This window comes from Acinonyx jubatus, chromosome F2 (genome assembly GCF_027475565.1).
Source record: "Acinonyx jubatus isolate Ajub_Pintada_27869175 chromosome F2, VMU_Ajub_asm_v1.0, whole genome shotgun sequence".
Taxonomy (NCBI): Eukaryota; Metazoa; Chordata; class Mammalia; order Carnivora; family Felidae; genus Acinonyx; species Acinonyx jubatus.
Genome location: NC_069394.1, coordinates 73,985,770 through 74,001,544, shown reverse-complemented (window position 1 = coordinate 74,001,544; position 15,775 = coordinate 73,985,770).

The following is a 15,775-nucleotide window of genomic DNA, read 5'->3' as shown; positions in this document are numbered from 1 at the left end:
AACCGTGAACTGATGAAGATACTCTTTCCTTCTTTTTCTTTCTTTCATTTATTTTTATACCTCTATATATCTACACACACACACACACACACACTTTTTCTCATATATCCACCAGAAAGAAAACTTAAGGCCAACATCTCTCACGAACACAGATACAGAAATCCCTAACAAAATATTAGCAAATCAAATTCAGCAATATATTAAAAAGGATACTACCTTGCAATCAAGTATGGTTCACCCTAGGAATGCAAGGCTGGTTTAAACATTCAAAATCAATCCCTGTAGCTCACTATATTAGTATACTAAATAGTAAAAAAAAAATCATCATATCAGTAAATGCAATACTGGCATTCAACACAGCATTTATTCATGATTTTTTTTTAAATCATACAACGTAGGAATAGACAGAACTTCCTTAACCTAATAAAAAGTATTCGTGAAAACCTTACAAATAACACTGTATTTAATGGTGAGAGACTCAGTGCAAAGAGGTTCTCATTTACTACTTCTATTTAATATCATACTGGAAGTCCTGGTTTGTGCAAGAAAAAGAAAAGACATAGAGACTGGAAAGGAAGAAATAAAACTGTCTCTATGCATAGATGATTATCTATGTAGAAGGTCCCCCAAAATCTACACACACAAAATCCCTGAAACTAATAAGTGAGTTTAGCAAGGTCACAGGACACAAAGGTAATGTTAAAAAAGTTCCTTGTATTCTTACATGCCACCAGTGACCAACAGGAATTTGAAATTTTAAAAAATACCACTTATAATAATAACAAAGACAGTACTGACAAAATACATGCAAGATTTATATGCAGGAAACTGCCAAGCACAAAAACAAAAACAGAAACAAAGATGATCTAGATGATTTGGCTTATACCCTGGTTCATACATTACAAGGCTCAATATTTGCAAGATGTCAGTTCTTCCTAATTTGATTTATACATTCAGTATCATCTTTTTTTTATATATGAAATTTATTGTCAAATTGGTTTCCATACAACACCCAGTACTCATCCCAAAAGGTGCCCTCCTCAATACCCATCACCCACCCTCTCCTCCCTCCCACCCCCCATCAACCCTCAGTTTGTTCTCAGTTTTTAACAGTCTCTTATGCTTTGGCTCTCTCCCACTCTAACCTCTTTTTTTTTTTTCCTTCCCCTCCCCCATGGGTTCCTGTTAAGTTTCTCAGGATCCACATAAGAGTGAAACCATATGGTATCTGTCTTTCTCTGTATGGCTTATTTCACTTAGCATCACACTCTCCAGTTCCATCCACGTTGCTACAAAAGGCCATATTTCATTTTTTCTCGTTGCCACGTAGTATTCCATTGTGTATATAAACCACAATTTCTTTATCCATTCATCAGTTGATGGACATTTAGGCTCTTTCCATAATTTGGCTATTGTTGAGAGTGCTGCTATGAACATTGGGGTACAAGTGTCCCTATGCATCAGTACTCCTGTATCCCTTGGATAAATTCCTAGCAGTGCTATTGCTGGGTCATAGGGTAGGTCTATTTTTAATTTTCTGAGGAACCTCCACACTGCTTTCCAGAGCGGTTGCACCAATTTGCATTCCCACCAACAGTGCAAGAGGGTTCCCGTTTCTCCACATCCTCTCCAGCATCTATAGTCTCCTGATTTGTTCATTTTGGTCACTCTGACTGGCGTGAGGTGATACCTGAGTGTGGTTTTGATTTGTATTTCCCTGATAAGGAGCGACGCTGAACATCTTTTCATGTGCCTGTTGGCCATCCGGATGTCTTCTTTAGAGAAGTGTCTATTCATGTTTTCTGCCCATTTCTTCACTGGGTTATTTGTTTTTCGGGTGTGGCATTTGGTCAGCTCTTTCTAGATTTTGGATACTAGCCCTTTGTCCGATATGTCATTTGCAAATATCTTTTCCCATTCCGTTGGTTGCCTTTTAGTTTTGTTGGTTGTTTCCTTTGCTGTGCAGAAGCTTTTTATCTTCATAAGGTCCCAGTAATTCACTTTTGCTTTTAATTCCCTTGCCTTTGGGGATGTGTCGAGTAAGAGATTGCTACGGCTGAGGTCAGAGAGGTCTTTTCCTGCTTTCTCCTCTAAGGTTTTGATGGTTTCCTGTCTCACATTCAGGTCCTTTATCCATTTTGAGTTTATTTTTGTGAATGGTGTGAGAAAGTGGTCTAGTTTCAACCTTCTGCATGTTGCTGTCCAGTTCTCCCAGCACCATTTGTTAAAGAGACTGTCTTTTTGCATTGGATGTTCTTTCCTGCTTTGTCAAAGATGAGTTGGCCATACGTTTGTGGGTCTAGTTCTGGGGTTTCTATTCTATTCCATTGGTCTATGTGTCTGTTTTTGTGCCAATACCATGCTGTCTTGATGATGACAGCTTTGTAGTAGAAGCTAAAGTCTGGGATTGTGATGCCTCCTGCTTTGGTCTTCTTCTTCAAAATTACTTTGGCTATTCGGGGCCTTTTGTGGTTCCATATGAATTTTAGGATTGCTTGTTCTAGTTTCAAGAAGAATGCTGGTGCAATTTTGATTGGGATTGCATTGAATGTGTAGATAGCTTTGGGTAGTATTGACATTTTGACAATATTTATTCTTCCAATCCATGAGCAGGGAATGTCTTTCCATTTCTTTAAATCTTCTTCAATTACCTTCATAAGCTTTCTATAGTTTTCAGCATACAAATCCTTTACATCTTTGGTTAGATTTATTCCTAGGTATTTTATGCTTCTTGGTGCAATTGTGAATGGGATCAGTTTCTTTATTTGTCTTTCTGTTGCTTCATTGTTAGTGTATAAGAATGCAACTGATTTCTGTACATTGATTTTGTATCCTGCAACTTTGCTGAATTCATGTATCAGTTCTAGCAGACTTTTGGTGGAGTCTATTAGATTTTCCATGTATAATGTCATGTCATCTGCAAAAAGTGAAAGCTGGACTTCATCTTTGCCAATTTTGATGCCTTTGATTTCCTTTTGTTGTTTGATTGCTGATGCTAGAACTTCCACCACTATGTTAAACAACAGCGGTGAGAGTGGGCATCCCTGTCGTGTTCCTGATCTCAGGGAAAAAGCTCTCAGTTTTTCCCCGTTGAGGATGATGTTAGCTGTGGGCTTTTCATAAATGGCTTTTATGATCTTTAAGTATGTTCCTTCTATCCCAACTTTCTCAAGGGTTTTTATTAAGAAAGGGTGCTGGATTTTGTCAAAGGCCTTTTCTGCATCGATTGACAGGATCATATGGTTCTTCTCTTTTTTTTGTTGACGTGATGTATCACGTTGATTGATTTCTGAATGTTGAACCAGCCCTGCATCCCAGGAATGAATCCCACTTGATCATGGTGAATAATTCTTTTTATATGCCGTTGAATTCGATTTGCTAGTATCTTATTGAGAATTTTTGCATCCATATTCATCAGGGATATTGGCCTGTAGTTCTCTTTTTTGACTGGGTCTCTGTCTGGTTTAGGAATCCAAGTAATACTGGCTTCATAGAATGAGTCTGGAAGTTTTCCTTCCCTTTCTATTTCTTGGAATAGCTTGAGAAGGATAGGTATTATCTCTGCTTTAAACGTCTGGTAGAACTCCCCTGGGAAGCCATCTGGTCCTGGACTCTTATTTGTTGGGAGATTTTTGATAACCGATTCAATTTCTTTGCTGGTTATGGGTCTGTTCAAGCTTTCTATTTCCTCCTGATTGAGTTTTGGAAGCGTGTGGGTGTTCAGGAATTTGTCCATTTCTTCCAGGTTGTCCAATTTGTTGGCATATAATTTTTCATAGTATTCCCTGATAATTGTTTGTATCTCTGAGGGATTGGTTGTAATAATTCCATTTTCATTCATGATTTTATCTATTTGGGTCATCTCCCTTTTCTTTTTGAGAAGCCTGGCTAGAGGTTTGTCAATTTTGTTTGTTTTTTCAAAAAACCAACTCTTGGTTTCGTTGATCTGCTCTACAGTTTTTTTAGATTCTATATTGTTTCTTTCTGCTCTGATCTTTATTATTTCTCTTCTTCTGCTGGGTTTAGGCTGCCTTTGCTGTTCTGCTTCTATTTCCTTTAGGTGTGCTGTTAGATTTTGTATTTGGGATTTTTCTTGTTTCTTGAGATAGGCCTGGATTGCAATGTATTGTCCTCTCAGGACTGCCTTCGCTGCGTCCCAAAGCGTTTGGATTGTTGTATTTTCATTTTCATTTGTTTCCATATATTTTTTTATTTCTTCTCTAATTGCCTGGTTGACCCACTCATTCGTTAGTAGGGTGTTCTTTAACCTCCATGCTTTTGGAGGTTTTCCAGACTTTTTCCTGTGGTTGATTTCAAGCTTCATAGCATTGTGGTCTGAAAGTATGCATGGTATAATTTCAATTCTTGTAAACTTATGAAGGCCTGTTTTGTGACCCAGTATATGATCTATCTTGGAGAATGTTCCATGTGCACTCGAGAAGAAAGTATTTTCTCTTGCTTTGGGATGCAGAGTTCTAAATATATCTGTCAAGTCCATCGGATCCAATGTCTCATTCAGGGCCCTTGTTTCTTTATTGACTGTGTGTCTAGATGATCTATCCATTTCTGTAAGTGGGGTGTTAAAGTCCTCTGCAATTACCACATTCTTCTCAATAAGGTTGCTTATGTTTATGAGTAATTGTTTTATATATTTGGGGGCTCCGGTATTCGGCGCATAAACATTTATAATTGTTAGCTCTTCCTGATGGATAGACCCTGTAACTATTATATAATGTCCTTCTTCATCTCTTGTTACAGCCTTTAATTTAAAGTCTAGTTTGTCTGATATAAGTATGGCTACTCCAGCTTTCTTTTGGCTTCCAGTAGCATGATAAATAGTTCTCCATCCCCTCACTCTCAATCTAAAGGTGTCCTCAGGTCTAAAATGAGTCTCTTGTAGACAGCAAATAGATGGGTCTTGTTTTTTTATCCATTCTGATACCCTATGTCTTTTGGTTGGCGCATTTAATCCATTTACGTTCAGTGTTATTATAGAAAGATACGGGTTTAGAGTCATTGTGATGTCTGTATGTTTTATGCTTGTAGTGATGTCTCTGGTACTTTGTCTCACAGGGTCCCCCTTAGGATCTCTTGTAGGGCTGGTTTAGTGGTGACAAATTCCTTCGGTTTTTGTTTGTTTGGGAAGACCTTTATCTCTCCTTCTATTCTAAATGACAGACTTGTTGGATAAAGGATTCTCGGCTGCATATTTTTTCTGTCTAGCACACTGAAAATCTCGTGCCAATTCTTTCTGGCCTGCCAAGTTTCAAAAGAGAGATCAGTCACGAGTCTTATAGATCTCCCTTTATATGTGAGGGCACGTTTATGCCTTGCTGCTTTCAGAATTTTCTCTTTATCCTTGTATTTTGCCAGTTTCACTATGATATGTCGTGCAGAAGATCGATTCAAGTTACGTCTGAAGGGAGTTCTCTGTGCCTCTTGGATTTCAATGCCTTTTTCCTTCCCCAGTTCAGGGAAGTTCTCAGCTATAATTTCTTCAAGTACCCCTTCAGCACCTTTCCCTCTCTCTTCCTCCTCTGGGATACCAATTATGCGTATATTATTTCTTTTTAGTGTATCACTTAGTTCTCTAATTTTCCCCTCATACTCCTGGATTTTTTTATCTCTCTTTTTCCCAGCTTCCTCTTTTTCCATAACTTTATCTTCTAGTTCACCTATTCTCTCCTCTGCCTCCTCAATCCGAGCCGTGGTGGTTTCCATTTTGTTATGCATTTTGTTTAAAGCATTTTTCAGCTCCTCGTGACTGTTCCTTAGTCCCTTGATCTCTGTAGCAAGAGATTCTCTGCTGTCCTCTATACTGTTTTCAAGCCCAGCGATTAATTTTATGACTATTATTCTAAATTCACTTTCTGTTATATTATTTAAATCCTTTTTGATCAGCTCATTAGCTGTTGTTATTTCCTGGAGATTCTTCTGAGGGGAATTCTTCCGCTTGGTCATTTTGGATAGTCCCTGGTGTGGTGAGGACCTGCAGGGCACTTCCCCTGTGCTGTGGTGTATAACTGGAGTTGGTGGGCAGAGCTGCAGTCAGACCTGATGTCTGCTCCCAGCCCACCGCTGGGGCCACAGTCAGACTGGTGTCTGCCTTCTCTTCCCCTCTCCTAGGGGTGGGATTCACTGTGGGGTGGCGTGGCCACATTCAGTATCATCTTAAACAGAATCCAAGCGAAATACTCACAAGCTGATCTGAAAATACAATCTACACACTGTATGCAAAGACAAAAGGAATAGCCAAGCCAATTCTGAAAAAGGAATATATACTGGGAAGACTCACATTCCTTGGGTTTGAGACTTTTATAGTAATTATAACAGTGCGACACTGGTGAAAAAGATAGATACACAGGTCAACAGAACAGAATCGGGAGGCCAGAAATAAACCAGAGGGGCTGGAATAATTGGATATCCACATGCCAAATAAGACAAAATAAAAAAGGATCCTGATACATACCTCACATCTTATACAAAAATTAAATAAAAATGGACTATAGATCTACATGTAAAACATAACACTATACAACTTTTAAAAGAAATCTGGGAGAAAGTCTGCATGACCTTAGGTTTGGCGGTGAGTTTTTAGATACTACCTCAAAAGTACAATCCATGAAAGAAAAATATATATATAAATTGAACTTTACAAAGGTTAAAAACTTTCTCTTTCAAGGAGACATTTAAAACAATTAAAACACAAGTTACAGACTGGGAGAAAGTCTATGCAAAATACCTATCTGATAAAGGATTTACATCCAAAATATATAAAGAACTCTCAACATTTAACAATAAGAAAATAACCTAATAAAAACCAAAAAGTTCATTTAAAAAATGGGCCAAGGATCTGAACAGGCATTTTACTAAAAATGATACACAGTTGCCAATAAGCATATGAAAAGGTTCTCAACATATGAACCTTCTCAACATATGAACCATATGCCAATAAGCATATGAAAACCCAATTATCATTGGGAAATGCACATCAAAACAAGGAGACACCAGCTAAAGTTCAAAAATCGTATAAGATCAAAACACTAGGAGGATGTGGGACAACGGGACCTCTCATTCATTATTCACAGAAATGAAAAATTTGGTACAACCAGTTTGGAAGATGGCATAAAAGTTCGTTATCATGTTAATCATAGACTTATCATATGATGTAGTAACCACACAGAATATCTGCTATCCAGATTACACACAAGAAAAGAACAACCCTTTGTATTGTAGGCAAAGGCCATACACAGTGAACCAAAGAAACACACCCATAAAATCGAGGAAACTTTTTTAGGTTTAACAGATTTCATAGCTTTTTCAGATACAAGTGTTATAAACCGAGGCAAATAAAAGTCACTTTCCAAGCGTATTACATTCTCAAGGGCAACTAAAACTCAGATAAAACTCTGCAGTCTTACTGACTTGAAAAACCAAAGTTTAAAGGGCAAACAGCAGCTGAAAAAGTGAAGGGGGGAGAATCCCAGAAAAGAGAGAGCCGTCGAGTAAGAGCCAAATTATGTGTATAAATTTGCACAAATTTCTAACTTTCTGATACCCATCTAGTGGGCAGACTCCAAATAGCCCCAGGGAAGCAAAAAGAACCTCTTATCCATTGCAGCTAACCATGGGGGAGATGGGCTACAAACAAACAAACAAACAAACCCAATAAATACTCTTTAGAGAAACATACCCCAAGTTACTAGAATACTCATGCACAAAATTACTAGAAATACAAAGAAAAGAAACATGTGAGCCACACACGAGAGAAAGGATAATTGACGGAGGCTTGACAGCAAGAGGGAGCAGAGCCTAGAATTAGCAGAAAAGGATTTGCAACCTATGCTCCAAGGGATCAGAGTAAATATACTCCCTAAACAAACAAATGGGAAACATCAGCAGAGAAAGAGAAATTATAGAAAACAACCGAATGAAAATTATAGAACTTAAAAATCCACTTTTGGAATGAAACATTTCCCCAGATGGTCAATAGAGTTATAGAAAATAACAAATGCTAAACGATGTTGCAAAATACTGGAGTCCCCCAGGTAGTGTGGTGAGGGTTGTGTAGGTGGGGAGGTAAAGGGATCTTTTCTTGAGGAGAAGGGTAGAGGAGGTGAGCAGGGAAGAATTAGCGTGTTGCGGGGGGTGTCTCAGTGAAGGAAAATAGTTCGTATTTTGGTGAGTTGTGTGGGACTGATTAATAAAGCAGGGAAAACAGGACAATAATGATTAATGGAATGAAAACATACAAAGGAAGACCAAAATTAACCAGAGGAAGAAGTGAAATTAGTAACAGCTCTATCAAACTCACAAAAATAGGGTAAAAGACCTTAAATAAAAAGTCCTTAATATAAATAATAATAACATATAATATTGCAATATTGCGATATAACAATATGGTATACAGTGTATATGATATTATTTAACATTATATATTAAATATAATAAGTATAGAATAAGATAGAAGGAATATAATAAAATAGAACAATGTGAAATATGAATGAACTGAATCAACCCATTAAAACACAAAGTCCGGGGGGGTGGGGGGGCAGGCACCTGGGTAGCTCAGTCGGTTAAGCATCCGATTTCTGACTCAAGTCATGATCTCTCAGTCTGTGAGGTCGGGCTCTGTGCTGACAGTTCAGAGCCTGGAGCCTGCCTCGGATTCTGTGTCTCCCTTGCTCTGTCCCTCCCCTGCTCACGCTCTGGCTCTCTCTCAAAACTAAATAAACATTAAAAAAAAAAATGTTGTAAAGTAAAAATTGGAACCTCTCTTTACTCCCGTCAGACAGGCAAAACTAAAAGGAAACATAAGGCCTATTACTTTCTGGTTGGGCAAGTGGGAGGTACTGTTTTCACATATCGCTATAGGATGGTTAAGTGTTATAGCACCCGAACAATGTAATGTTTTTGGAAAGCAGTCTGGCAACATCCCTTATAATTAAAATTTCAAATACTCTTCAACCCAGGAGTTCCCCTTCTGGGAGTTTGTCCCATGGATCAATTGATAAGGACCCATGATCACGGATGCTTACTAAGGCATAGGGGTGCCTCGGTGGCTCAGTGGGTTAGGCATCCTGCTTCAGCTTAGGTCATGATCTCATGGCTTGGGAGTTACAGCTCCGCATCGGGCCCGCTTTGGATCCTCTGTCCCCCTCTCTCTCTGCCCCTCCCCTGCTCATGCTCTCTCTCTCAACAATGAATGAGTAATTAAAAAAAAAAAAAAGCATGGTCCATAGTGACCAAGATCAGGAAACAAAAGGAATGCCCATCATTGGCATTCTTATAAATGCTTAAGCAAATTTATTTAAATATATTTGCAAGTGGGGCACCTGGGTGGCGCAGTCGGTTAAGCGTCACGATCTCGCGGTCCGTGAGTCCGAGCCCCGCGTCAGGCTCTGGGCTGATGGCTCAGAGCCCGGAGCCTGTTTCTGATTCTGTGTCTCCGTCTCTCTCTGCCCCTCCCCTGTTCATGCTCTGTCCCAAAAATAAACGTTGAAAAAAATATATATATTTGCAAGCAATGCTTAAAGTCAATGTATTAGATACAGTTAATAATTTTGATGAGTTACATTAGTACCTGTGTGTCTAGAAAATGTTGCTAATTATACTTACACATTTTATAGTCAGCTGAGAACTTGCAGCACTTGAAATTCCTCTTGTGCCCCCAAATCCTTTGGATACTTCAAGATCCTAAGAATGAAGAAAGTGACATTATGGTAGTAACCTCCATCTGGAGAAGTTAGCACATATAAATAGCAACTGAGAGAAGAATAAATACAGAGAAAAATGCTCACCTTCGTCTGGCAATATTTATCAGGGTTTAAGAAGTTTGGGAGAATTCAAAATTCTGCCATGCCTGTGGAAATATTTCACTATTTGGTGTGGCGGGGGGAATTTATTTTTTGTTCTTGGTGACTCAATACAGGTCTCAATTCAGGTCATGATCTCACGAGTTTGAGCCCCATGTCGGGCTCTGTGCTGACAGCTCCGAGCCTGGGGCCTGCTTCGGATTCCGTGTCTCTGTCTCTCTCTGCTCCTCCCCCCTTCCCCTGCTCTCTCTCAAAAATAAACCTTAAAAAAATGTTTTTTTGAGTTGAACTTTTCCAGTGTTATTTTTGCTCTAAATTGCTTCCCAACCAAACTGGATTTTTCCAAATCTCACTCCCTAGTACCTTGCTATATAGCTTCATGCAGAGGTCTCCAAATTATTTTACTCCTGTTTTCATGTGTGTTCAAACCTTGATATGTAAGCCCTAGCTACTTTTATGATTACCACATACCCCCTCGAGGACACCTACATTACAGCAGGATTTATCTTTCTTTATACTTTTTTTTTAAGTTTGTTTATCTTGAGAGAGACAAAGCCTGATCAGGGGAGGGGCAGAGAGAGGGACAGAGAGGGCATCCCTAGCAGGCTCCACACTGCTAACGTAGAGCCAGATGTGGGGCTCGAACTCATGAAACTGTGAGATCACGACCTGAGCTGAAACCAAGAGTTGGTCACTCAACAAACTGAGCCACCCAGATGCCCCAGTAGGATTTATCTTTCAAAAATACTTTCCACTAACAAATGATCATACTTTAGATTTAATCAAATTATTAGCATTATTGTTCACCACTTACCTTCTGCTTTCTTGAGATGTCCACATTGATTCCATTGTTTCTTCTCTGGATTATTTGTAGCTTTTTTTAATCTTTTTTTTAATAAAAAGACAATAGGGGCGCCTGGGTGGTGCAGTCGGCTAAGCGTCCGACTTCAGCCAGGTCACGATCTCGCGGTCCGTGAGTTCGAGCCCCACGTCAGGCTCTGGGCTGATGGCTCAGAGCCTGGAGCCTGTTTCCGATTCTGTGTCTCCCTCTCTTTCTGCCCCTCCCCCGTTCATGCTCTGTCTCTCTCTGTCCCAAAAATAAATAAACGTTGAAAAAAAAATTTTTTTTTAAAAGACAATAATTTACTTTCTAAAAATCTACGTGTCAGAACTCATCTGTTTGACGACTTAGTTGACTCCACTGGCTTCTATCATTCAGTGTTTCAGGTAAGTCTGATGTCAGTTCTGATTTTCTTCCAGATTGTAAGCATCTGGGACCTAAATTTTTTTATTTTTGCTTTTCATTTATTCTCATAATTCCCCACATTTTTTGGGGGGGGGCGCACCTGGGTAGCTCAGTTGGTTGAGCGTCCAACTCTTGATTTTGGCTCAGGTCATGGTTGAGTGACCAACTCTTGGTTTCAGCTCAGGTCGTGATCTCACAGTTTCATGAGTTCGAACCCCACGTCTGGCTCTACGTTAGCAGTGCGGAGCCTGCTAGGGATGCCCTCTCTGTCCCTCTCTCTGCCCCTCCCCTGATCAGGCTGTCTTTGTCTCTCTCAAGATAAATAAACTTAAAAAAAAGTATAAAGAAAGATAAATCCTGCTGTAATGTAGATGTCCTCTCCCTGAGTTGTGGGATTGAGCCCCGCACTGGGCTCTGTGCTGAGTGTGGAGCCTGCTTAAGATTCTCTGTTTCCCTCTGCTCCCCTACCCTCCACACATGCTCTCTCTCTCTCTTTCTCAAATTAAAAAAAAAAAAAAAAAAATTCCCGTATTTTCTTAACTGGGATTGTGGCTTCACCAAATCCTCCTAGAATTTCTCCTAAGATATTGGTCTATGTATTTTGCTGCTAGGTTGTATTGTGTGAACATGTTCGTTATACTTTGTCTTGGTGGAACAGACCTTTTTTGGTAATCCTCTTCCACTTGTTGTTGATCTCAGGTCTTGGATCTTCCTTCAGCTCAGGGAAAAATTCTCATCGTATTTTGGGGGCACTGTCTCCCCAATGCTCAACCCCCACTTTCTTCTCTCCTTTTGGATGCCTGGATATTGCCTTCCCTAAAACCATAGCGGTCAATTGGCGTGGACCCCAGAGTCAAATGACCTGGTTTAAAACCTGCCACTTCCAACTCGCAATCTCTCCGAGCCTTAGTTCCTTCCTGTAAAATGAAGATAGTAGTAAGTGCTGACAAGGGAGGCAGAGACACACGGTTTTTGTTATCTTCCCAGAATTTGAAAACTGAAGGTAAAGCATGAGACTTTTTAAGAGATTTCTGCTTGTAGCCTTGCATGTGATAAGTGATGCCTCTCCCCGTAAGAGGCATGTGGGGCGGGTTCCGGTGGGGAAATTCGGCCGCCTGAGACAGAAGGAGCTTGAGCACTGTCGGGAGACCGGTGCCCAGCCTCGGGTAGCTGGTGGCCCTGGGGAAGCAGCCTTCACGCCCTGGGCTAGTCTGCCAAGGTGAGGGGAGAACTTGCAACGTCTGCTTGTTTTAAAGTTTGGTTTTGATTTTTTTTTTTTTTTTTTTTTTTCAGAACGAATGCATTTGCACTGTCCGTGTAGGATAAGCAAACAAAAAGGGTCCCCTTCAGTGGCTTTTTATTCAGTGGTCTAACTGTAAAGATGGGGCAAGTTAAAATTTAAGTAAGATCTAAGGGGATTTCGAAGAGATAGTTTCTGTTACGAGAATTTTACTTGATGAAATAAAAATCTCAAGAAACTTGCCTATTGGGGCACATGGGTGGGTCAGTCGGTTAAGCATCCAACTCTTGATCTTGGCTCAAGTCATGATCTCGAAGTTTGTGGGTTCGAGCCCTGCGTCGGGCTACACGTGCTGATGGTGCGGAGCCTGCTTGGGATTCTGTCTCTCCTTCTCTCTGCCCCTCCCCCACTCTCTCTCTCTCCCAATAAATAAACTCAAAAAAAAAAAAAAGAGAGAGAGAACCTTACCTACTGATGCCTATCTAGCCACCCACTTTCCAGAAATTTTAAACAGAGCTAACGACTCCTTGCTACGAGCTTATGCAGTACAAATTTACAAGAATTAGATTTCTCAGAGGCTCTCCAGTTGTGGGCCATTGTAGTGAAGTCATGTCAGGTGGTTCACTTCTGGGAAACAGTACATTGTTGTGGACTTTGCTCGTTTTGATGCAAAAGGGCAGAACAAAATGGACATTTTAAATATGATCACACCATCTTTTTTATTTTTAAAATATTTATTTCTCTAAGAGAGAGAGGACACACACACCAGCATGTGGGGGAGGGGGGGAGAGGGAGAGAGAGAATCCCAAGCAGGCTCCGTATTCAGCGCAGAGTCTGAGACCTTGGGATCACGACCTGAGCCGAAATCAAGAGTCAGGCGCTCAACTGCCTGAGCCACCCAGGAGCCCCGAAAGAGTATTTCTTTTAAAAAACATGTCCTAATTATTAAGATGGTTGATGGCCCCGCAGCCAACACCAACAAATGTGTGTTAATTATTTGCTACATGCAGGGAAATGTGTGAACGGAGTTTCAGCCCTCAAGTGCTCAGGAGAGTTAAAACATGTACACATCCCTGAGAAGACCTCATTGCTGTAGTAAGTGTTCATAGGGAAAATACGTTACCTTTCAGTGGGTGAGACCAGGGAAGGTGCGGAATGGGGGTGCAGCATGGCTGAGATTTTGGCATGTGGGATTCCTGAGCAGCAGCAGCAGAAGGAGGCATTCCGGGGACGGAGAAGAGGACAGGTGAAGGCAAAGGGTTGGAGGAGCACAGGGAACAGTGAGTCACTTCACATGACAAGGAGAGAAGGCGGAGGGGAGGCAATGGGCAGACACTGCTAAGAATGGATGAGAATTGGGGCGCCTGGGTGGCTCAGCTGGTTGAGTGTCTGACTTCGGCTCAAGTCATGATCTCATGGTTTGTGAGTTCAAGCCCCGCATCGGGCTTTGTGCTGACAGCTCAGAGCCTGAAGCCTGCATCCAATTCTGTGTCTCTGGCTCTCTCTGCCCCTCCCCTGCTCACACTCTGTCTCTCTCTCTCTCTTAAAAATAGATAAATATTAAAAAAAAAAAAAAAAAAAAGAATGGATGAGAATTTCCAGGGTCCACTGGTACTAGCCTGATGCTCTGTTAGTAAAGGTACAATTTAAAAGCAAATACGGAAATATCGTATGAAAGAATTTACAACAGAAAATACAATATGTAGCCCTTTACTCCTGCAGTAGGTAATTTAATTTAGAAAACCGGGGATGAGTTGAACTAATCTGCCTGGAGGCTTGAAGCAATAAGGTCTTTCAGATGTTTAAAAGGGTGTGTATCTGTTACAGCCACTGAGGCCACTAATTCTGGGGTGGGAAAAGTTGACATACCTTGAAATCTTAAATAGGGCAAGGCTTAGGCCATTAACCCACTTACACAATGAACATTCCTAGGGCATGAAAGTCTGGTTCTAGGAGCCTTCCTAGAAATGTCATCAGGGTGTGTCAATGTTAATATCAGATCAATTATGTATTTTTAGAAACATCATTCCAGTAAGACTACTGAATGCACTGGCAATACTTTGAAAGCCCCCCGCCACCCCCAAGATTAAAGTTCCCCAGTTACAAATAGAGTAAACCAAAAGTTAAACCTTTGCAAAAATTCTAACAGGAAATAGAAAACTCCATAGCTTATGGGAGTTGTGACTCTCGTCCCCTCTGAACCCCTTGACTGAGGTGGTGTTATAAATGGACTCTTGCCTGCTTTCAGAAAAGATTCAACTCGGGGCGCCTGGGTGGCTCGGTCGGTTAAGCGTCCGACTTCGGCTCAGGTCATGATCTCATGGTCCGTGAGTTCAAGCCCCGTGTAGGGCTCTGTGCTGACAGCTCAGAGCCTGGAGCCTGTTTCAGATTCTGTGTCTCCCTCTCTCTCTGCCCCTCCCCTGTTCATGCTCTGTCTCTCTGTCTCAAAAATAAATAAATGTTAAAAAAAAATTAAAAAAAAAAAAAAAAGAAAAGATTCAACTCACAAATATTTCCACTCGTGCATGTATCATAAATATTGGTCTACATTTCAAGCACGCTTCTACGGAGGAAAGCAGAGTTAGCCCGTTGAGGTTTTGTAAAAACTTGCTCGTTAGGAGAAAACCCTTTTCATTGGCAATAACGGCCAAAACAACAGTACAGAAAAGGAGATTCTGACAACTTCTTTATGTGTACGATCTCCACTATGCACCGTGTTCTTCTGTGTGTGTGATTCTTCTCTAAAGCATTGAGAACCTGGGAATTTACGTTCTCTGTCATCAGAGATCGAAAGACTTCTACTTCTTTCCAGGTAAAACTAGCACCTCTAAAGAATGACAGTTGACACTAGTTGTATTAGCCAGGGTTCTCCAGAGAAACCAATCGGACATGTATATAAGTAAATATAAATATAAATATAAATAATATAAATAATATAAATATAAACATAAACATATAAATATAAAAGAAATTGGCTCACGTGATCACGGAATTGACAAGCCCAAAATGTGCAGGGCAGGGCAGCAGACTGGAGACGCAGAGAAGTGTTGCTGTTGCAGCCCGAGTCTGAAGGCAGTCGGGGGGCAGAATTCCCTCTTGCTGGGGAACCTCAAGTCTTTTCTCCTGAAGGCCTTCAACTGATTGGATGAGGCCCACCCACCTTATGGAGGGTAGTCTGTTTTAAAGTGAGCTGATTATAGATGCTTAATGACATCTAAAAAATACCCCCACAACAACATCTTGTCTGAGTACCACGGCCCGGCCATGTTGGTGCATAGAATTAACCATCACACTGGCCAAGAGTCAAACACCTTCTGAGTAGAAAAATGTATTATTGGGGCGCCTGGGTGGCGCAGTCGGTTAAGCGTCTGACTTCAGCCAGGTCACGATCTCGCGGTCCGTGAGTTCGAGCCCCGCGTCAGGCTCTGGGCTGATGGCTCAGAGCCTGGAGCCTGTTTCCGATTCTGTGTCTCC